At 39.6% G+C, this 23,034-nt stretch overlaps 1 protein-coding gene and 1 long non-coding RNA gene across 7 annotated transcripts in view; one reads left to right on the plus strand and one right to left on the minus strand.

Annotated features, from left to right (window-relative positions):
* Positions 1-23,034, plus strand: part of LOC147267570 (semaphorin-3F-like) — an 86,163-nt gene that overhangs the window by 15,874 nt on the left and 47,255 nt on the right. The window lies entirely within an intron of this gene.
* Positions 13,069-15,675, minus strand: LOC147267571 (uncharacterized). Its single transcript, XR_015112261.1, has 4 exons — positions 15,266-15,675; positions 15,024-15,092; positions 14,444-14,554; positions 13,069-13,786 (listed from the first exon to the last, which is right to left on the minus strand). It is a non-coding gene; the product is annotated as an uncharacterized LOC147267571 (long non-coding RNA).

Below are 23,034 nucleotides of genomic sequence, written 5' to 3' on the forward strand. Positions count from 1 at the left end.
TGGTGTAAAATGCTTCTTCGGAATCATGTGAACTTATTTCTGAATCAATGTTTAACAGGAATGAAGTGAGGTCTAAAACATTTACATGTTAAGAAATCAGTTTTATGTTGGAAGTTTGAGGATACATAAATCCATCCGGTTTCTATACCACTCATCTGCTAAGGGTTGTGGGGTGGGGTGGGGTGGGGGGGTTCTTAAGCCCATTTCAGCTGACATTGGGCAAGACGTGGGGTTCACCCTGGACCAGTCGCCAGTCTGTCGCAGGAGCAATTAGGGGCTCAGTGTTGTGCTCAAGGATGCTTTGACATGGTCACAGGGGAAAGTGAGGATCAAATCAGTGAAACTTCGGTTGCTAGACAGCCACTCTACCTCCAAGCCATGTCACCCAAGTTTGAGGTTTTATAAAGGAAATACATTGCGCATGATGTAAACTATCACAAATTTGTAGATTTTATGTTGTCTTTATTCCATTGGTGTGTGTGACTGTAGAATGGTATCAAACAAACTACCAGGCTGAATTTCATAAAACATGTTGGGGTGGCAACTTATTCCTTTTTTTTATTAAGTGAGACTCATCTCATTGTCATTAATTTGTCAGGAAAAAATCACAGAAATTAATGAAAATATTCCATTATTAATGTTTAGCATTTTGTGTCATGTCATACATTCAAGATTTTTAAAACCAACATACAGTCAGAGCAGTGCATATTGAACTTAGAGCAGTCTCAACTGCGGGTTGTGCAGCACTCTTTAAAACATGTAAAGCGGAATATAAATCATTCTCATTTATCTCTTCTGGTAAAACACAAATATAAAAGCTGAATGTGAATTTGATAGTTGGAAAGTAACTACAACTGGGTACAGCAGCACTTACTGTTGTTCAAGGTACTGACATTGGTTCAAATGTGAAAGGTACCGAAATCTAATAAGTTTGAATGAAATGGCTTCAGTATTAAGGGGCATGTTGTAATTCTTTCTACAATGTAATGAGATGTGATTGATATCACGATAACACTCGATGTATATTTGTTATGCATTACTGGCTATTGATAACAAAACACAAAGGAGTTTTGTTCAACTTGGCATAGTGTAACAAACGCATTAATTTTGACCATCTGCAGAGTTTTCAACCTGCAAGAAGGCACTGACTCATAACACAACCTCCAAACAATTTCACAATTTACATTATATTAGTAAAATGGAGGTAGCACTTAAAATATATTCCACCTTAGCCCCCATAATAACTTTCCTTCCTGTGGAACCACTTCCACTAAAAGTCTGACTTGTATTTCATCTCAGGTACAGTGCCTGTAAGAACATGACACACCAACATAGAGCCTGTGTTTTTTTTAAATGCTCTGCAATTTTCTGCTTGAACACCCCCTCAGGTCAATCTAGAGAGGAGCCTTCAAGATCCCTCCAAGCAGAACATTAACTCACACTGGGATAAAGCAGAGATAACTGCAATTATCTCATTGACATGGAGCCCTGAAAATGCTTCCCCAGTCCTATATAAATTCTTGGAGTCTCCCTCTGCAGCTCTTGTCATTCATTTGTGGCTCTTTGGGTAGCAAGATAAATAATTGCAGGAGGCATGTAGTTTTTACTCTGTATTGTAAGTGAATGAGGGCCTACTCACTGACTTTTAAGCTTGCGATGCTTCCTCCTTGTTAAATTGTATTATCCATTTATGAATACACCTTGAACAAAAGCTGTATTTTTGCTCTTCTGCAATCTATACTTCCGTGCTCTCCTGTAGCTCATTACCTACTGCTAGAGCTGCTCCTGAGGATGGCTGCAAGGTCACAGAATAGGATATCCTGCCTGTCACTCAAACATTGGCGCTGTCAGGTGTGTCTTGCTGTTCTGGGTTTAAAACCAAGCAGGGGTAAAGGCTGGCCATTCATTAAAATCTCACAGGGAGGAGGGGTTTTGATGTGAAAAGTCAGTATATTTCTCCATGTCAAGCTGTCTATGTCTGCTTCCATGTACAGATGTAACCTCGGGCACATTGGAGAGAGACAGGTTTCCTCTTGGTTAATGAGGGAGAAAGCTGATGCAAGGGTGAGGGGTTGTGGGCAAGATAGTTTTGGCTCTTCTTTTCTAAAACTGTTCTAATTTTATAGCTACTGACTTATGTCCCACTGCTAAAGTGGGGTCACCTATGAGTAATAGTGTGACCAGTTTATGGGAGTGAAGGGTTTTGATTTGACTGAAGAGTTTGTTTTGCCTTGGTTTAGATGCACCATGGGATTTAGAGCAGTTCCGAAGGAAAGGTATGCTGGAACATCACCTCCACTCAATCCTGTGACCCTGAAGGTAGACATGGCAAAGCATTAAACATGAATAAATTGACATGTTCTCAATCAAATGTTTTGGGAAGACACACAAACAAAATAATCTACCGCAAATGCATCAAAACATACCCAAGCTGTTGTTTGTTTGTGTTGGCCCTGCAACAAACTGGCCATCTGTCCAGGGTGAAACCCTCTTCTTGCTTAAAGTCAACTGGGATAGGCTCCAGCCCCCCCCCACGACCTTTAATGGATAAGTGGTATAGATAATGGATGAATGGATGGATGGACAGATGGATGAAAAACTATATGGTTGGGTAGCACTCTTATTTGAAGTGATATAAGTAGCCAACAAGAACCTGTATTCATTAGGTGGTACCAGTTTCACTTGTAAGAAGTAAGTTCAAACTTTGCACCCCACTAATATTTACATATGTTTTGGATCAGATGTTTTTCAGGTAAGATGTTCTTTGCATTTCATATTACAAATTTTAGAGAAGATTGTCAGTTTAAAAAGTTTAAGCATCACTTTTTTGCTCCCAATTACACTGATAAGCTGAGACACATCACAGATGTCCCATGATCTTTCTCTAATGTACATCTTGCACTCTCACCCAGGTATGCCCTAAGATACTAAAAACTGGAATCAATTGAGTTATTAATTTAGTACCCAACTCAACACAAAACTTTTTCACCAAACATTTTTATGTCATAAACAGCGCAATTCTTTGTGGAAATGGACGTAGGGCAGCACATTGCAAATCTGTCCAGATACACAAAGCAGAAAAATTTGAGATTTTGGGGTATTGTGGTATTGATGATAAAAAGCTTCTCTAATCAGTCTCTAAGACAAAATTTTTGCAGTAATATTTATGCTTAATTTTGAATCTGTGGTCAACTCACTAAACAAAACTAAACTTTTTTGCTTTGGACATGTGTTTATCAGTATAAATGCATTATTTGTGGCATTTAGACATGAGCCTCCCCACAGAGTCCCCACTGCTCTGCTGTTATTCCATGCATGGATAAATAACATGCATTTGGAAGACTTTCATAGGTTTGTGTCAAGGAGTCCTTTTTTAGAGTTTCAAATATTTGAGGTCAGAGCTGGGCTATCATGTACTGAGAAGAGTTATGGATGTGTCAAGTGCAAGTTTGTTATTGAGATGATAAAAGGAAGTCCTTGAGGTATAGGCTTTCATACCACTCCAAAAAACAACAAAGAGGTTGATCTAGGGAGTAAAGACTTCTCAAATGAAGAGGGCAAGTGTTAAGGAAAGACACATAAAGCTTTTATTGCTCCACCTTGTTGTGGTGCAACACTATTGGAGAGCAGCAGCACTGACCTCTAAGTGCACTCACTCTCTGGGAGAGATTGCAGTTTGTGACAGCCTGTGATGTTGCCCCATTAGTTGGGATAAGGCAGCCAGGGATTGCAAAGCTCATATATATCTATATCTATATATATCTATATCGATCGATATAGATCGATATCGATATAGATCGATATCGATATAGATCTATATCGATATAGATCTATATCGATATAGATCGATATATATATTTCGATATAGATATACATATATCTATATCTGTGTGTATATATATGTATGTGTATATATGTATATATGTATGCATATATGTGTATATGTATGTATATATATGTGTATATATGTATATGTGTATATATATATAAGTATATAGATATGTGTATATATATGTGTATATGTATATGTATATGTATATATATATATATATATATATATAGATATATATATATGTATATATAGATAGATATGTGTATATATATATATATGATGCCACCGCAGATTTACTCTGGATTAACATTAATTCCATGTCTGATATGCTATCCAGGAATAATGACACAGGGCATCAAACTTTCTCCATTTTCAACTTGCAAGAGAAGGCAGTGGGATTTTTCTCTTGATGTGGTATGAATTCTACTTTTAGAGGAGAATTGAGGTTGCTCTTCTAATCAAAATAAAAGTGGCTGATAAAGATACTTAACCAGTGTTCTAAGTCAATAAACTGCTATAAAGTGTTTTGAAATGAAATGTTTGTTTCAACAAAGGCCTTTGATAATATTAACCCCTGCAGGACTAGAGACTTATATTAAATATCTAGGGTTAGGTGTCGAAATTTAGTTCCAAGTAGGACCTTTATTAAATTTAATGACTAACGGGTACCTAGAAAAAAAAATTTCGGTTTCTGCTTATCGGTTCCGAGATTCGCTCATTTATAACTGCTTGATTCTCATCTGAAAATGGACCTCCTTCTGTGTCAAGTGAAGGTGCGCAAGCACGTCGAATGATTATATCGGGTAGCATGAAACAGGCCTGTAGCAAGAGATGGTGGGCGCTGTTTTCACTTTTCAGGCATCAGTAGAACCACATCGCAGTGCAGCACATCTGCTCATCTGATTGATGTACCCTTTAAATAGCACTTCACACATCACACCATTGGCCAAAATCCTGTCTTTTATGGTCTATTGTGCAAATTTTTTCTGATTTCCTCAAATTGCAATGGGTTATAGTTGCACTAGACCAGGGGTGGGCAATCGTGCCATGGAGGGTCATGTGTATGCAGGTTTTCCTTCCAACCAAACACTTTAACAGGTGATTTCACTGATTAACACTCTTCTGTGACTGAAGGTGTGTTAATCAGTGGAATCACCTGTTAAAGTGTTTGGTTGGAAGGAAAACCTGCGTACACATGGCCTTCCATGGCACATGATTGCCCATCCCTACGCTAGACCATGCCTCTTCTGCTGGTGCTGATGCATCGCAGGTTCATTTTCAAGTTAAAAGACAAGGGCACTTGGTGTGAAATGTCATTTGCGTCAGCTTGAAACTAGCAATGATGCTTGTGCTTGACTGAGCACCAGCTTGTGCATCATTCTTATATTGTTGTGGTTTATGTATCCATCTCTGTATTGTCAGAGGACATTAAGATGATGCAATAACCACAGAAGAATATATCTTTGTTAGGGGATCTGTTTGATGTGTTGTTAATTGAGACTAGTTCCTTTTTCTGTTCTCCTGCAACAGCTTCTCTTTTAAAATGCCCTCCATCCCAAGGCTCAATATGTTCCCTTTATAGGCACTCATCTGTGTGACTCTCTGACTACATTTTGGTTGATATTGATCAAACTTGAAAGTTGAGCCCGTAAGTGAGTGTGTAAAATGTCCCAGTGATCAATGATTGACAGTTGGAATTTCACCCATCAAGGTCACTTTGGCAATTTCAGCTGAGCTGTGGGGCACTGAAGTGACGGATGAGAATAAAGTTTTGTCTCTTTCGCATTCTGACTTAGGGGGAGGTCTGAAGTGAGACATGACTTTCAGTCACAGGAATGGCAGAAATGACAACCATATCTGTGCTTTTTCAGTCTGCCAGATTAGCAACCTAAATGCTGTTAATTTGCAGGAAAATTCTGTTTCAATGAGGAAATTGTCTTTTTAGTGCATTTTTTTTTTGGTAGTTATTTGATCCATTTAATATGCAGGGCATATTTGGAGCTCCATTTCAACATAAAAATTTACTATACCTATCTATTACCTTTTCATTCTTTTTGCCAAACACATTTCCTATTAAGATCTTGAACAAACTGGTCTCTGCTAGTTTTTCAGTGAACATTACCCTTCACTCATGAGCTCCTTATTTAAGTGAATGTGTGTGTATTGGTCCTTGGTCAGCTGATTCAAGTACGACGCAAGTGTTCCTTAGAAAGATCATACCTCTTTAGTCAGGTCAAGTCATTTTTATTTATATAGCGCCAAATCACAACAAAAGTTCTCATGACACTTTACAAGTAAAGCAGGTCTAGTACCATACTCCTTCAATGAATTTTCACCCAACAATTCTCCATGAGCAAGCACATCAGGCAACAGCTGCGACGAAAACCTTCCTTTTAACAGGCAGGAACGTCGAGCAGACCCAGGCTCAATGGGGACGGCCTTCTGCTTTGACTGGTTGGGGGGAAAGAGAGCAGGAGAGTGGGGCAGAGACAAAGAAAGATAATGGAGGACAACAGATATAAAGAAGGAAAGAGAGGGAGACAAGGACAGAGACAGAGAAAGAGAAGAGACTGATGGACAGATGGGGACGTGAGCAGGTGGGGCTATGGGTGGCAGCTTGAGCCTCTTCAGGTCTGTAGCCTCCTCCAGCAGCACCCAGGATCTTTGATATGAGGAGCCCGAAGGCTCTGGAAAAGAAGACGAGTCAGTAACACATGATTTATGACACATGTAGGAGGACAGAGAGCAAAGAGAGGAGGAGAGAGAAGCCCAGTGCACCAAGGGAGATCCCCCGGCAGTCTCAGTCAGCGCCATATCTAAGGGCTAGCCTTAGCAGTCTTAACTATAAGCCTGATCAAAAAGGAGGGTCTTAAGTCTGCTCTTAGAGTAGAGAGGGTGTCTGCATCCCGGACCGAAACTGGGACACGGTTCCACAGGAGGGGAGCTTGATAGCTGAAGGCTCTGGCTCCCATTGTACTTTTAGAAACTCTAGGGGCCACAAGTAACCCTGCATCCTGGGAGCGAGGGGTTCCAGCTGGGTAATAAGGGACTTTGAGCTCTGTCAAATATGAAGGTGCCTGACTGTTGAAGACTTTGTATGTTAGAAGGAGAATTTTGAATTCTATTGTGAATTTGACAGGGAGCCAATGCAGAGAAGCCAGTACAGGAGAGACATGGTCTCTTTTACTTGTTCTTGTTGACACGCAGGCAGCAGCCTTTTGGACCAGCTGGAGAGTTTTTAGGGACTTAGTGGTGCAGCCTTATAGGAGGGAATTGCAGGAATCCAGCCTGGAAGTGACACAAGCATGGACTAGTTTTTCTGCATCTTTTTGAGACAGGATGTGCCTGATTGTAGCAATGTTATTTATTTTATTTATTTAGCCTTTATTTTACCAGGTCGGTCCCATTGAGATACAAAGATCTCTTTTGCAAGAGAAGCCTGGCCAAGACAGCAGCCAAAATACAAGTACAGTGCAAAGTTACAACTGGTGTAAAACATCCGTCAATCAATCAATCAGCAGGTCATCAACAAAAATGAAGAAAGCATTCTGGTCAGATCAAGAGTCAGACAAAGGGGTACTCAAATAAAACAGGAGCAGGAACATAATGAGGCTGATTCCATTTTCCTGACAAGGTTTTTAAATGCACCAAGTGAAATCAGTTCTTAAAGTTTCAGATTCCTCTGAAGTGCATTCCAGGCAGCAGGTGCAAAGTACATGAAGGAGTGCTTGCCGAGTTCAGTGCGGACTTTGGGGACATTAAGATGGAAGTAATTATGTGAACGTAGAGAATGAGCATTCTTGGTTTTTGAGATATAGTTGCATAAATATTGGGGGAGTAAGCCCAAAATAGCTTTATAGGTGTGCCAATGTGTTAGACGATGTGCAGCCAGTGAGGGCCACTTAACACTACCATATAGGGTACAATGGTGGGTAAGGGCTTTACAGGATGTGATGAACCTCAGGGCACCGTGGTAAACAGAATCTAGAGATTGCAAACAATTTGTCGGGGCATGCATATGGAGAAGGTCGCCATAGTCCAATACAGGGAGAAAGAAGGCAGCAACCAACCACTTCTTGGTTGCGAATGTAAAGCAAGCCTATTGCGGTAAAAGAAACCAATTTTTAACTTCAATTTTTTGATAAGGTGCTCTATGTGAGGTCTGAATGAAAGCCGATCATCAATCAAGTCACCCAGGTACTTGTAACAGGGCACTAGGTCAATCACATTACCTTGTAGGGAGAGCACACTCGGAGGTGGGTCAGGTATCTTCTTGCCATTTGAAAAAAAATCATGAACTTAGTTTTGGAAACATTTAGAGCCAGCTTCAGGCTGTAAGCTGACGTTCCACAATGTTAAAGGCAGTCTGTAAATAACCCATGGCCTGAGCAAGGGTAGGACCACAACTATAAATGACAGTATCGTCGACATAGAAATGGAATTTAGCATCAGGAATATTCTACCAAGAGCATCCACATAAATGCTCAACAAAATTGGGCCCAAGACAGAGCCCTGGGGCACTCCAGAGGAGACCTATAATCGTGTGGAAGAACTACCATCAAAATGTGTACATTGCATTCTGTCTGACAGGTAGCTCGTGAACCAACCAACTGCTTGTTATGACAGACCAATATTTAACAGTCGTTGTTTCAGTATAGAATAATCCACAGTATCAAAGGCCTTGGAGAGGTCAATAAAGAGTGCTATGCAGAGTTTTTTGTTGTCCAGTGAAGCTGTTATGTCATTGGTGACTTTGAAGGAGGCTGTGATAGTACTGCGCTGCTTCCTGAATCCAGATTGACGTGGCGAGAGAATATTGTTTGCATGGAGAAATTCTTTCAGCTGATCATTTATCAACCTTTCAAGGACCTTTGACAATATACACAACTTGGAAATGCACCGATAGTTATTCAGACAGCTAGGGTCACTCTGTTTTAAAAGAGGAAGGACATGAGCAACCTTCCAAATTGCAGGAATGGCATTGTAAGTGATAGTAAGATTGAAAATACATTGGAGAGGTTTGGCGATGAAATCAGCTGCTCGCTTTAAAAACCAAGGTTCTAAACCATCTGGGCCTGCTGACTTTGTGATATTCAGGGAAAGGATGGCACTATGGACTTCTTCCACTGTAAAGGGTGCAAAATGGAAAGGCTGGCCAGCGAATAACCAATATCTGGAACAGGAGTTCCTGGACCAGGGGCTGGTGAGTCAGTAGGAACTAGAAAACAGGGAGCCAGAGTCAATGAAATGTTTGTTAAAACATTCTAGCATGGATGGCCTATCAGATACAATTGTGTCATTGTAGACAATGCTGGGTAGGAGGTCACCATGGTTCTCATCAGCTGAGATGCATTTGATCACCTTCCAAATTTTTTTAGGATCATTTAAATTTTCTGTAGACGCAGACAGGTAGATGTCAGATTTGGATTTTTTTAACCAGGAACATAAAGCGATTTCTCAGTTGCCTGAAGGTGACCCAGTGTACCTGGGACCTGGTTTTTCTAGCTGCGGACCAAGCGAGATTTCTTTCACGCAGGAGGTCAGATAGCTCAGGTGTGAACCATGGGTTATCCCTCCCTTTGACTTTATATCTCTTGAACGGAGCATGAGCAAGAGAAACTTTTGAGGAAGAATTCCCATGCAGCTTGTCCATCATTACAGAATTCAGTGCGTTCCCAGTCAATGTAATATAGGTTGTGAAGGAATGCCTATTCAACAAATTCCTTCATATTGCGCTTGATTATGAAGCGGGGTTTGGATCTTGGAATTTTTGCATTTCTGACTGCAGCAATCACACAATGATCACTAATGTCATTTGGAAATATGGCTGTCATAGGATACCTATCAAAATAACTCCCAGATTCCTTACGGTAGTTCTGGAGATCAGGGTAATGCCATCCAGGGTACCTATCTCATCAGATAAGGTGCTCTGGGCCCAGCACAATAACTTCAGTTGGGATGGGGTCTAGGAGAGAAGTAGATGGTTTAGAGGAGGAAATTGTACCAATTTAATGAAGGTCAAGGGGAGAAAAGCTATCCAGACCTACGGCCAGGCTACCAGGCCTACAGTTGCCTCTAAAGTTTCTGAATTTATAAATGATGTGTTGTCAGCTGATGGGAGGAGGAGAAGAATTTTCTCTCTAAAAAGTAGAATTTTATCTTTAAAAAAGTTCATGAAATCCTTGCTACTCAGGGAAACAGGAGTACTTGGCTCAGGAGAGCTGTGGCTCTCTGTCAGTCTGGTTACAGTATTGAGGAGAAACCTGGGTGTGTAGTGAGGGGGTAGCATTGTTGTGAGGGGGTTTGATTGAAAAGTATGAAGCGTTCTGTATTCCACCTCAGAAGAACAAGTGAGAATCTTTCAAATGCCCTACAAAACATGGGGAACCTCAGTCCTGCCTTGTTCACTTTAAATGGAGACAATTTATTTTATCACATTAGTGCTCCAGTTCATGAGTACTGTGCAGCTGCCTCATGTCCAAGCCATCAGCTGTCAGTCATGTATGAGCCACCTAACATTTTGGAGATGTATATTTGTATGCTATGTGTATTATCCATGTGGGAGGGATGAGGCCTGAGGAAGCATGTCATCAGCTTGAAAAACACACACGTCTCTCTCACCCATGCTGTCTTCCAACTCTAGCCATTTCCTGCAGTTTTCAGGCTGATTCTATCACCCTTTGAGCTGTGCAGAGTTTCCAGTGACAAACTGGAATGACTCAATTGGCTTAATAAACTCAATGACCTGCCCCCCCACCCCCCACACACACACCACCACCACCACCACCACCACCTTTTTATCCACTATCTCCTTAATGTCACCTGACATGGGCATAGAGCACTGTCTGCCAAAATAATGGTCATAATACAGTTAAAACTGTGACAAAGACACTGTATAAACATTGAATTTGTACATATGAGGACACATATATAAAAATAATACATTTCTTACCATCTTCTATGGCTTTAGGCACAGGGAGTGTTCTGTTCAAAATTTTAGATTGTGCAATTGTCAATCAAAACAAAACCAACCTAGAAAGGAATCTGGTCGGTTGGGAACAGCCTCAACCAAACTGGTTACTCTATAGTGAACCTATTATCTTGTTCTGCCTCCCAAAGAGGATAAGAGTGCAGAGCCTTAGAAGGCCCTTTAAAACGGCCATGATTTATGAACAGTAGGCTTACAGCATCAGAGCACATGATGGAATTAGTGGCTTTTGTTTAGCACTGTCGTCTTCGTCATGTATTGCGGTTACACACTGCATCAGCTCAGAAGGGTTTAGCAGTGTGACCCTTCCACCTCATCAAAGTATTTATAGGGATGCAGGCCATGTTGGGCATCCTCTGGCTGATGGGCCAGAGGAGGAGGTAGTAGCAGCTGGAAACAAAAAAGGTGTTTATAAAACACTAATCGCCCTCATTTCAGATGAGTGCCCTTTGAATAGAGAAAACAAGTGATGAGGCAAAATGCAGTGACTGTGCTGACATACACTTGGAAGAATGGGATTTGTCCTCTAATCCCACTTCCTGTCCCCAGAGCCTGGGAATCAGGGGCTCATCAGAATTCACTTGGTCAGAGAAGGGTCAAAGAGGGACATCCATCAGCCTCCTGCTTCATGTTCAATACTATGATTAAACCAGAAAAAACTGACATTAAGTTAAAATTCTTTCTCTTATCCAAAGAAAACTTGTGCCAAACACAACTTCTCCACCCTGTTCCTCTTAGGGACAGGAAGATAAGGAGGGTGGTGACACCTACCTAGGCTAAGGGTGCAGCAGGAACCTGGTGGGAGGAAGAAACTTGGACCTGACCACATTTGCTGCTGCCACCACCTATCCTGCTGCACTGTCACTCTCAGGAAGGGGCAGGATCAATTGAACTCCCACATTGTGACCCCACATGGCTTCAACAATAATGCATTCATAACCACAGAACATAGCCATTTGTATCACAGACATTAGCCTGCTGTATCACACGTGGTCCCATGTAACTCTTTTCCGGTCTTACCAGGGTGCTCCTGAAAGACACAGACATGTACTGTATTTCTGAGACATTTTGAAACTCAGTTTTCCCAGTGGTGGATTAGTGCTTTCTAGTAGGCCATTTTCTCCCTGGACGATGCTCCAGTGATAAAAATAAAGCTGTTACTTCTACTTTTTGGATGGAAATAGCCAAGTCTAACATTGTAGAATTAACCAGATCACAGTATGGAAAATACTCAACATGAACTTAATAAACAAAAGGGAAATCAGCAACTGGGGATTGGCCAATGGCACATTTAAACCTTTGTTATTGTTTTGTTTTGATGCATTTTCTTATGTTTGACAGATGACATTAGATACTCTTTTGACACCAGAAATATCACAGAGTAATAGTTAAGAATGTAATTTATGGAAACCCTTGAAGTTGTCATTCAGTCATCAAAAATCACTTGAAACCTGAAATCTGATAACTACTAAAAGCAACTTAGAATTGAGTTTTATTTGTTTTAAGACTGCAGTTTATTCTTTTGTTTTCAGTCAGGCATGAGAGGGATATTTCTCCAATAGGGCCTCTCAGTTTTTAAAATTGGAGGCAGAAAAAAAAAATCCATCTTCATTATATGAAGTCTGTCCTGGACTCATGGCTGCTTTTTGTACCCAGATAACAGAACCTGAGATAGTAGAGACTTTTTCTTCTACTGAGTGTGTCCATTTTGTGGGGATAATTCTCTGACATGAAGCTGAGAAATGGCAGGTTATGATAACCGTGGCTAAAGGGCTTTTTCTACGGCATTTCAGTGCATGCTACCTTCTCAATTGTCTGTGCTAAATCAGCATAAATTTAATTTACCATGGTAACTGTACTCAGGAAACCAGAGGGTATGCACATAACTGTGACTTGACTGATATATTATACTAGTGATTCATGTAGTAATTCATAGCCTTAGTGTCTGTGGATGGGAAGTGTTAGGATGATAGTCGAGAGGATACAACCCTGAGTTTAGTGAGGCATGCACTGCAAAAAAGGGTAGCCCAAATATAAGATGTAAACACTAAATTTCAGACAAAAATTAATTAAAACTAGTGAAATTATCTGCCCGTGCAGCAAGTTAATTTTACTTGGTAAGAAATCTTGAAATAAGATTTTTAAATCTAGAAATAAGTTGTTCCAGGTAAGCATCCAAAAGGGTTCAAATAAGCTGAAAATGCTCATTTTGAGATCAAATTACTTGAAATCAAACTTGATACTGCCCTATAATAAATGAAAAATACTAAATATAAGCAAATAATTATTTTTATTTTAATTTTCTTATTTGTAGCAAATCAAGGTTTAAAAAGATTACTCAGTATTAGTACAGTATGATTACACTGTCATGATATAAGTTGGTTTATCTTGAAATAAATCTAAATTCATGTTAAAACTAAGCCCAAAAACTTAAAACCAGATTTGATTCTAAGATTATACATCTTGACTGATCTACTGAAATCACAACCAGGATTGCATGTATGATGAGCCTCATCATTTTTTAAACTGCAGGAGGAATACTGGACAAAACCATGCACAGTTGCTAGCCAAGTCAGGAGGGAAACAAATTCCTGCAAACCAAAACACAGTACCAAAACATGCAGAACTGTCCTGACAAAAATGCTACTTGGCACCTATTTTTCAATGAATGATTTCCATTCAGTTATTGCTTTCTTGTATGCGCTAGTAGCATCTTGATCGTGGATGGCGTCACCAACTACCTCGGTTTGACTGACAGAGAGGAGTGTTGCAACACATTTTGGGTATGTCAAGTGCAAAGTGTAGTAGTATGCCATCAACACCAACATTCCTTCCCAAAAATCCTCCTGGGGGAGGGTGGTCACTGGCATGTTTCCCACCGCAACAATGCAGACTGTTCTGTCAAAGAGCAGCAGTGGTGAGGAGAGAGGCCTCTTTTCGAGGTACAGCACAGGGTCCTCACCTGGCTGTAATAGAATGAAGAGGACAACATGGTGAAGAGTTTGAATATAAGTAGTGCTGTGCATCAAAACTGCAAAAGAGGCTGCAACAGAAAAATGGCATTAAGACTGCAATCAACAGTTTACAACGCTCAAACAGATTTACTGTTGGAATAGAAGCAATAAAGAGGAATTAGTTCACAAGAAGAAAAAATGGAGTGCGCTGCACTGGGTCAGAAAAAATGTCAAGCGGGAAAAAAAAAATCACTCTTCAAGGACGGGGCAAAATATCACAGATAAAAAGGGAAGAAGGGTCTGAGGCGCTCTGATTTTGTGATTTTTTTTTTTTTAAATCCAGTTTTTAAACATGGGGTGGGTAAGATTAAAAGTCAAAGTTTCTGCTCACTGAGGAGCCTTCATCAGGACACGAGGAAAACATTACAGGTGCAGTGATCATCAGTGGTTGGGTCATGTGACCAGGTAACTTGATCAATAGACACATCTCATACTAATATAAAAGTAATAGAAAGCTAAATTAATTATATATCAGCCAATAGAAAGGAGAACAAATTTTGTCATACCAATAAGTAAGAAACATGTAAAGCAAAATCGCAAACAAAAATATAAACAATGTTAACAGAAAGAATAAAAAAGAAACCAAAGGTCCAACATAACATTCCTCACCTTTGAGGATAAGAAGGAGAGCGTCACTGGCATTTCCAAGCCGCTTTGGTGGTGGAGTTGGTGAGGGGAAAAATGATGGGAGTGCACTGAAGAGGTCGATTGTGGAATCCACTATGGAACAGAGACATGGCACTTATTGGAGTGGTTTGAACATGGTTGACTCAACAATAGATGTGGTATATGGAACAGCAACTTACCTCCACGGACCATGTCCATAGTTAACTTGCATGATTTTTCAGACTTTTTAAAATCTGTTCCAAATGTACCTCAAATTCATATTTTTCCAATTTTTGATATTCTTATCTACATTGGAGTGGACAAATATGTCTTCTGTAATTGCAAGAGTCCAAAACAAGGACAAATACTGTCCAGAATATTCTGCAGAGTAACCTCAAAGATACTGCATGTTCCCAAAATATAAAACTTAACATGGCAAACCCAAGTGGTGGCCGCGCAGGTGGTGAGGCCCCATTGTTGCTGTTACCCTCCCCCCTCCCCCCAATCCCTCGTTAAAAGATACAGATACAAATGCTAACGCTGCTTAGCCAATCAGCTAATACATATAAAATACTTGACTTACCTTCTAACACCGACCGTATGGTGTCATCGAACTCGTCCATGTCGGGTTAACAGCTTTGATATGCAGTGCCTGACAAAAATCAGCAGTTAACGTTAGCAAAACTTGAAATGCCTAATGATAATGTTAGCTAGCTTGCTGACCAGCAGCCCTAGTGGCGGACGACTGAAAAGCGGTTATAAGGCCATCTTCCTAAAATGTTGTTTTTACAGATATAATTGACCAATTTAGAAAATATTACGAACCTTGAATTGTTGTTAGTCTGGTTCACATAAAAAAAAAAACGTTTCTGGTCTCTTTCGGAGAGGGGAAATCGCTTCACCGCAAATGACTGACATCAAGAACGTGAAGGACGCTCTGAAAATGCGCATGCGCAGAATATACCGTATTAAAAAAAATTCTTTAAAAATACGTTTTACATTTTTATCATCTAAATCTTATTTTTTAGGATGCAATGTTTAATAGAGTGATTTAATATTAAAATAGTTACTACAAAATAATTGCTTAACTATCCCATCAGGCCTCAGGGCTCAAGAGGAAGAAGTAGGCGAAAGCACGCAAACAGTGCACAATGGCGGCGTGGAGATGCACAATCTGTCTCGTTTTTGTTGCTTTAAGTCTAAAGGTGTTCCTCAGCCACATAAAGGCAACTGCAATGTGATATCAGCCCTGTTGATGAACACTGGTCATTAGCAAAAAATGTGTCTGTGTCAGTTGCTGGTGTGTTTCCGTTGTGCCACATCAGTTTCATGCTGGCATGCACCTAATATCTGATTCTAGAAAGAGATTTCTACCTGCTTGTCAATCACTGACATACTACAGTAAATAAAATATAGTTCATGTGAAAAACGGATACCAAACCAACATCAGATAAGGCCTGTTTCAACTCCTGAAAATGTGTAATCGTATCATGAATTGTGGGGGAGGTTGTATGGTTTCTCCTTTATGTTGTTTGGCCATATTTGAAGTCAGAGCCATGGTAATAAATTGGATTTTGAAAAGATGCCTTTTGTGTAATTCTTAATTCAAGCATCTTGACTTCTTACTTAATCTTGAAACAAGCTTGATGAAAGATAGTTTTGGTGAAACAACTAATTTTTCTTATTTTAACAGTTACTCACTCAGTTATAAGATTCCCAGACTAATAAAGTCAATATAGATATATTCATGCTTAATTTGAGATTGTACCGTAAAATCAAGGACTAAAATTAAGTAAATAACTTTTAAAACAAGCCAAATTATCTATCATGTCAAAAAATAAGATTTTAAATCTTGGCAAGTGCCACATATTTTGCGGTGTACATTCTCCCTCTGTCACTCTCCTTCACTGCTGTAGAACACAGGCTCATTGCAATTCTGGACAGGCCATCCAATAATGCCACTTTACCCCAGGCAATCCCTGTTTCCTGACTCCTCTCAGGAGGAGGAGAGATAACCCTGACCCTGAGCTAATCCCAGATTAAACCAGAACATAAAGCGCTGCCCATTGACCTCCGACCTCCTCATGCCTTCTGGCTCATGCTCTAACAGTCCTCACTACAGATTTTCATCAAGCCAGGGGTGGCAATTCTATTAAAAATCAATGAATTCATGAAAATCAATGAATTCCTGAACTCAGAATGTAAAAGAGTCAGTATCCACTAGTTGTATTTATGTCAAAATATTTTAATTTTTAATTGTAGCATCAAAAAGGTTGATGCAAACGACAAAATTCTTAGTTTTTACATGCTTCGGGTGGGTTTTTCCTTTTTCATAAAAGAGTAAATGCATATGATGGGTGGTGAAATCCCAATTCTGACATAAATTCTGACATAGTTAATATTCAACGGATGTGATTTACCAGCTTTTTTACTTTTAACCTCTTCCTGGATTTTTACAAACTTTGCCTTATTCTCCAGACTGCACGCAACATAGCCAATCATACCTTAGAATAATCACCACTTACCAGATTTTGCCAAGACCTCTCACAATTTATGTATAGAAAATGGCTGAGATGGACAAGCTGACTCTTCTATTCCTACTTTGTTTCTTACAGCCTTGCTTAAGGTTGCCTATATCTTTTCTGATGAGAGTATGCTTTGGGTCACCTAGTACATTTGCTTTAAACCAGTTGAAAGAAACACTCTTAAACCTTATTTAATTTTGTGCAACCTTTTCACAGGTTGCTTAACTTTAGCACGGTAATTCAATGGAAACACAGCTATAAACTCCAGTGATTCACAACAACAGAATGACTATGAGAAGGAACTGACATGCAGGCTAGGAATTGACATGCAGGATGGTAACAGGGCATGTTGTGTCACTGTGGATCTGGAGGTGGTTACTAAAACACATGTCAATTAAAGCAGAGGCATGTTTGTGCAGATGTATGTGATTAGTTAGAGACTCTCCAAGGAGGATTTCTTTTCCTACTAGTTTGCCATACTTCACATCCTCCTCAGCTGGGTCCTCTACATCCCATTATTCTATATTGGGAGAGGGCTCATGTTTTTTGAAAACTACTCAGATTTGTAAGGCAAACACTATGTTAATACCTTCAGATGAATCAGAGGACCTAGTTTAAGGTCTGAAGAAGGTAAACCGTTAAAGGAAAGGCAGTTGCTTTTGTAAGTAAAAGCTGTGGAGATAGATTTCTTACATAGTGTTATACAAAAGCACATCTGCCTCCTGTTACCATTGTTGCCATAAAAGTGCAGAAAAACCCATCCCCTCACCCTCCCATCCACTCCCTCACCCTCTCTGCCTGTCCATCACCATATTCGGCTTGGCAGGCAACACGGGCTGAGGTGACGGTAGCCAGAGGCCTTGTGATAAGGCCATCTCTCCACATGAGAGCTCATTGTAGCTGACAGTGAATACAAATGGGTGCCATTAGCAAAAAGGGGAGAGCAGATTGAGGAGGGTGGGGCACTACAGTGATTCCTAATTATAGAGCGATTCAGATCCCCCAGGTCGGAAGAGGAGCAGCAGGAAAGAGATGGGGGTAAGGTGTCACGTCACACACAGACACAGAGTATCCTGTTGTAATTTCTGGATACAATGATGTTTGGAGTGGCGGATAATAATGTGTAGTCTGGTAGCACTTTTACTGCCTCCATTATGAAAGATCACATGTGACATGTGTTGAGACAAGAGAAGGTCACAGCTTTTCCCAAGCTCACAATTACGAAATACAACCAACATACCAAGCAGTTTGATTTCGTTGTGGTTTACCTGGAGGGAAGTTGAGTGAAAGCCATCAAACATTTGTTATTTTAGTATTTTTATTGAAAATGAATACAATGATAAAAAAAGCAGGGCAATCATTGACCTGACTGTTTCTTCATAATGTGCATTTTTTTTTAATATCAGGGATTGTGATACACAAGTTTGCTTTCTAAATCAGGGCTGAAAAGCAAATAGTAGGCAGGAAGCAAGAGCTGTCCCAAAATGAGTTTGGAAACTTTGAAATGCCAAATGAAAATGACACTTTCATTTGATGGAATCATACTTCTCAAACATGCAGGACTTTATGATAAACAACAAATGGATTAATTACCACGTGATTTTCGATACAGTACTGATTTAGCAGATATTGTTGAAAGACAGGTTGGATAGATATGTAGATGGTCAGATCTATTTTAGGCTATAAGAGGTGGTGATATTATTACTGTTACACATTATATTGATATAATGTGTTTATAATTGGATGAGTGTCTGCCTTTGGATTGAGGATGGGATGACTTATTCTATCTTATGTTACAGTAGTTCTTTACTGATATTATTGATGTTGACATTAAGAAGAGAAATTGTATGGCAGCTTAATGTTATGGATGGGAATTTGTTGGATTTAAGTAGTGATATTGTGGCTTTATTCGTGTGTTGCAGTCCCTCCAGGAATTTGCGATGTTGCGATCGCAACTATTAACGCACATTCAGGCAATCCCTGCAAATTTTGCACACCCAGCAATTTTATCCAATCACTGCAACTTTAATACAACTTAGACCAATCACAACACTCCTTTTCTTGTCACCCGTTACGCCGTCATTTGCACTTCCTGTTTCTACTGGCGAACATGCTTACTTGCGTGAGAAGGAAATATGTAGCATTTGCCTACGAAAGTCACCGCGGACAGTGCTCTTCAGTTTACCCACTTTACCACCACTTTCTACATGAAAGTGGTGGTAAAGTGTTTTGCTCCCCATGCAATATTGTGGTTGAACACAAGCATAAGTCATTGATTGACAAACATTTTTCCACTGTAAAACACCAACGGAGAGTCTCAGAAATGCGCGAACAGACGAGACAAATGACCGTGACAGAAGTTAAAGATTCTGTCACGTGATTTGTCCATTATCAAATCATTTTTTTATAATTTAAGAACTGTTTACATACTTAACAAAAAAACCCAATTTTCCTTTTATCTCCGCCCTTCAACTTAAGTAATTGCTTACTTTTAAGCATTTGTTTACTTTATTTTCATCTGCAGAATTTAATTTCTATTTGTATTCAGTATCTGTTGAAACAGAGTATTTATGGTTGTGTCAGCTCAAGTTAAATAACACTATTCAGTTTTAAAAGTTGAAAGTTGCCAAGTTTAAAGGCGCCGAGAAATTATTTTATTCAGTAATTACTGAGTTGTCATATACTGAAAAGAACAAGTTTTGTTCTCATTATATTACAAGTTCTATAAAGTTGAATTTTTGTTTTTTTTGCTAAGCTACAACTTAAAGAGTGTTGTTCTATATGGTGATATATTCTCCCAGTGCACATATTACAATAAATAGAGTTGGAATATGAAAATTTAAAGTTTCATTATTAATCAAAAAATTTGAGGTGCTTTTGCAAAAATAGAAAAAGAAAAACATTAAAAAACATTGTAAATTTTGCAGCAACTTTTCACAGAGGCTGCCACAAAATCAGGCATTTTAGGCTGCAACAATCATAAAAAAGTGCCGCGAAATCCTGGAGGCACCGATATAGTAACCTTGTGATCTGCTGTGGCAGTGCAGGGCAAGAATGGACAAGAAGTATTTGTAGATCTCAGCAGGGAAGCATAGGGTCTCGTTGACCTGTTATTGGGCAATTCTTTTTGTTCTTTGAATGTTATTTCCCACCTTTTTTGGAATGTGTTGCAGGCATCAAACTCAAAATGAGTGTTGACTTTTTGAAAATATTCAGAGTTTATCAGTTTGAACATTAAATGTCTTGTCTTTGTAGTGTATTAAATCGAATATAAGTTGAAAAGGATTTGCAAATCATTGCATTCTCTTTTTATTTACGTTTTACACAAGGTTCCAACTTCATTGGAATTGGGGTTGTAGTTAAATGCACACCATATAATTGAAATAAACATGGTATTACACAATAAAATGTATATATGGATGTGAAAAGCACACACTGACTAACTTAACACTGATACTGAATTGTCATTCAGTGCAACACCACAAAGGCTTTCAAGAAAGTAAAGTGAGAACGTAAGGGATTAAACAAATATCCATTGCATCCCTCCTTGTTCTATGTTGAAGGATTTCACTCTACCTTTAAGTGTGACTTTACAGAAAAATTACTTATATTGTCAAGCTTTAAAATTTTAATTTCACTCAAAGAGTGCATAAGAGATTTACATACACTGAGAGAGAAATGCAGCCAAACTTGACCACATGACCGACAACACATCACAAAAATGTCGGCAATGCTCCTTGGCATTAACAGGGGGTCGGCTAATATCTTTGCATCCCCTGCCCTTACATTATCCAGTGAATGATGCATCCTATCAAATGTGCCACAGTGGCCGAGTTTTAATTATTCTCATCATGTAGAGTCACTAAGCCTCCTCAAGCAACTGCTGTGTTCTCATGCTGTTATGGTTCCTTTCATTTAGCAGTGCAGCTAATAACCTCATACCCTTTCTCCAGTAAAAACACAGGCATTCTTGAACAACTATGTCACCTCTGTAGTGGCTCTGAAGCGTGCAGCTCACACAAACCCAAATAATCATGTAATGTTCGGCATAAAGACGAGATGTGTTGAAAGGAGCTGTTAAGGGAAGAGAGAAGACACTGTTGCCCAGAAAGTTTCTGAATAAAAGTGACTCTGCTAAAAAGAGAACAATTTAGGTGCCACTTTAGACTCAAATTGGCCACACACTCCTTTAATTTTCATCTTTATGATAGTGTGCTTGGTAGGTACTTTGTTATCCTACTGAGACAGGGAATCGCTGTGAGACAAATTAAGCAGATGAAGCTGCATATACAGTATATGTGTTGTTTTTATTTGACCTTTTATTAATTGCCAGTATTACTATTGCAATCAAACTGACACGGTCAGCTAACAGTGCCCTTGCTTGCCAAATTTAAAATGACAAAAAGCATAAATTCATAGCTCAGTAGTTGTAATATGAAATCAGAAGTGTGCTTCTATCCTTGTATGTCAATGTAAAGATAACACGTTTGGATGTTCACTATCGCTATCACTATCAAAACATCTCTGTTCTTGTTCCAGTTATGCAAGGTTTTTCTGGGCAATCAAACCTCCTCTCTGCACGTTTATGAATATGCAGCATCTCTTCCTGCTGTAACCGCTAATGTGTGATCATTTCAGTAAACGATCATTATAATCAGATGAAACCGCTACATGAGGCAGTGATGATGACAGAGTCTCCAAAGAAACTGCAGTTTTGTGTGCTTGCTGGTAAGACGTAAATACTCCCATAACAAAGCCACTCAGCCCAAGTTAATCGTTAAGATGCCTATTTTCAATTCTTCTGTGCAAGAGTAGTCCTGACTGAACTGGAGTCGCCAGCATTCATAATATTTGGCCAGGATTCAGGACAATGCCTTCTTTTGATGTGTGAGCGTATGTCACCTTTCCCATCCCCTTTAAACACCATAATTATTATTCCTGCCATTCTGCTGTGAGATCTAGCACACCTCTTTTTGTCGGCTTGGAAGCTGCCTCAGGACACAGCTCAAGTCACGCAGCTTGAATGTGATGTGCCAGGGGCTACAGGATATTGCTGTCAATTGATTACGACTACCTGGATGCTTGAACCAAACCCTATTGAACTGTACATTTTTGTTAGTTTTGTGTTGTTTGACTTGAGCTACTTTTTTCAAGCTCTAGTACTTGACTGATCTTACTGTGATCCTCAGACAGAAGAACGAGCTGATCCATGGACTGTAGTTTCTAATGATGAGATCAGATCCATGAATTGAGCAGGTGATTATTAAAGATGTGGCTCAACATTGATTATTGCACCCCTCCAGTTCAGCATCAAAGCAACAAATTACTAACTTTCGTCTTTTCCCATTACCATCAGTCATACTCAGAACCTTAAGAAGTGCTGCACAGGGAGTAACACAGGCTTAAACATGTTCTGCAGTGTCACTGGCAGTGGCCCAGTTTTAATTTACCATTTGGAAACCAGAGAAATATGTTGTGAGGTGGAACACCCATATCAGTGTCATGTAGTGAATGTGTGCTGCACTGTCAAGACTGTCTGTGCCAGACTATATTAACCCCCTTTAAATCCTCCACCCTCTCCCTCTCTCTCTCTCTCTCTCTCTCTCTCTCTCTCTCTCTCTCTCTCATTCTGTCATTGTTTTTTTTAAACACAGTCCAGAGTTTTCCATGATTCAATCACTTCCATGATGACTTTTGTAAATTTGCCAGGAAAGTTACGAGTAGGCAGGGCTGCACACTGTTAAGTCACCCCAAACGCAGTAATCAATCCGTAATGAGAGGAAGTTCTGAAGCAGAACACTGCTATATGCAGCGCATAAAATCCAGTTTCTCTTCCTCTTTTTCTTATGTTACAACATGCCATATGAGGGAGCATTAGCCATATGAGTTTCTTTCTTACAAAGAGTAGGTCTCATGTCTAAACATATTTCCAAAGCAAACACACCCTTATGGCTATTAACTTAAGATGGAGAGATATGCTACAACATGCCGACTTGTAGCCCCAGAGATCACTGTCAGCAGCTAAGTATTCTCTCAGGAGAAGATGAGCTGGCTCAGTTTGACTCTGAG

The sequence above is a fragment of the Aulostomus chinensis genome, chromosome 3 (genome assembly GCF_037954235.1).
Source record: "Aulostomus chinensis isolate RoL2024-O1b breed Wild chromosome 3, RoL_Achi_v1.0, whole genome shotgun sequence".
Lineage (NCBI taxonomy): Eukaryota > Metazoa > Chordata > Actinopteri > Syngnathiformes > Aulostomidae > Aulostomus > Aulostomus chinensis.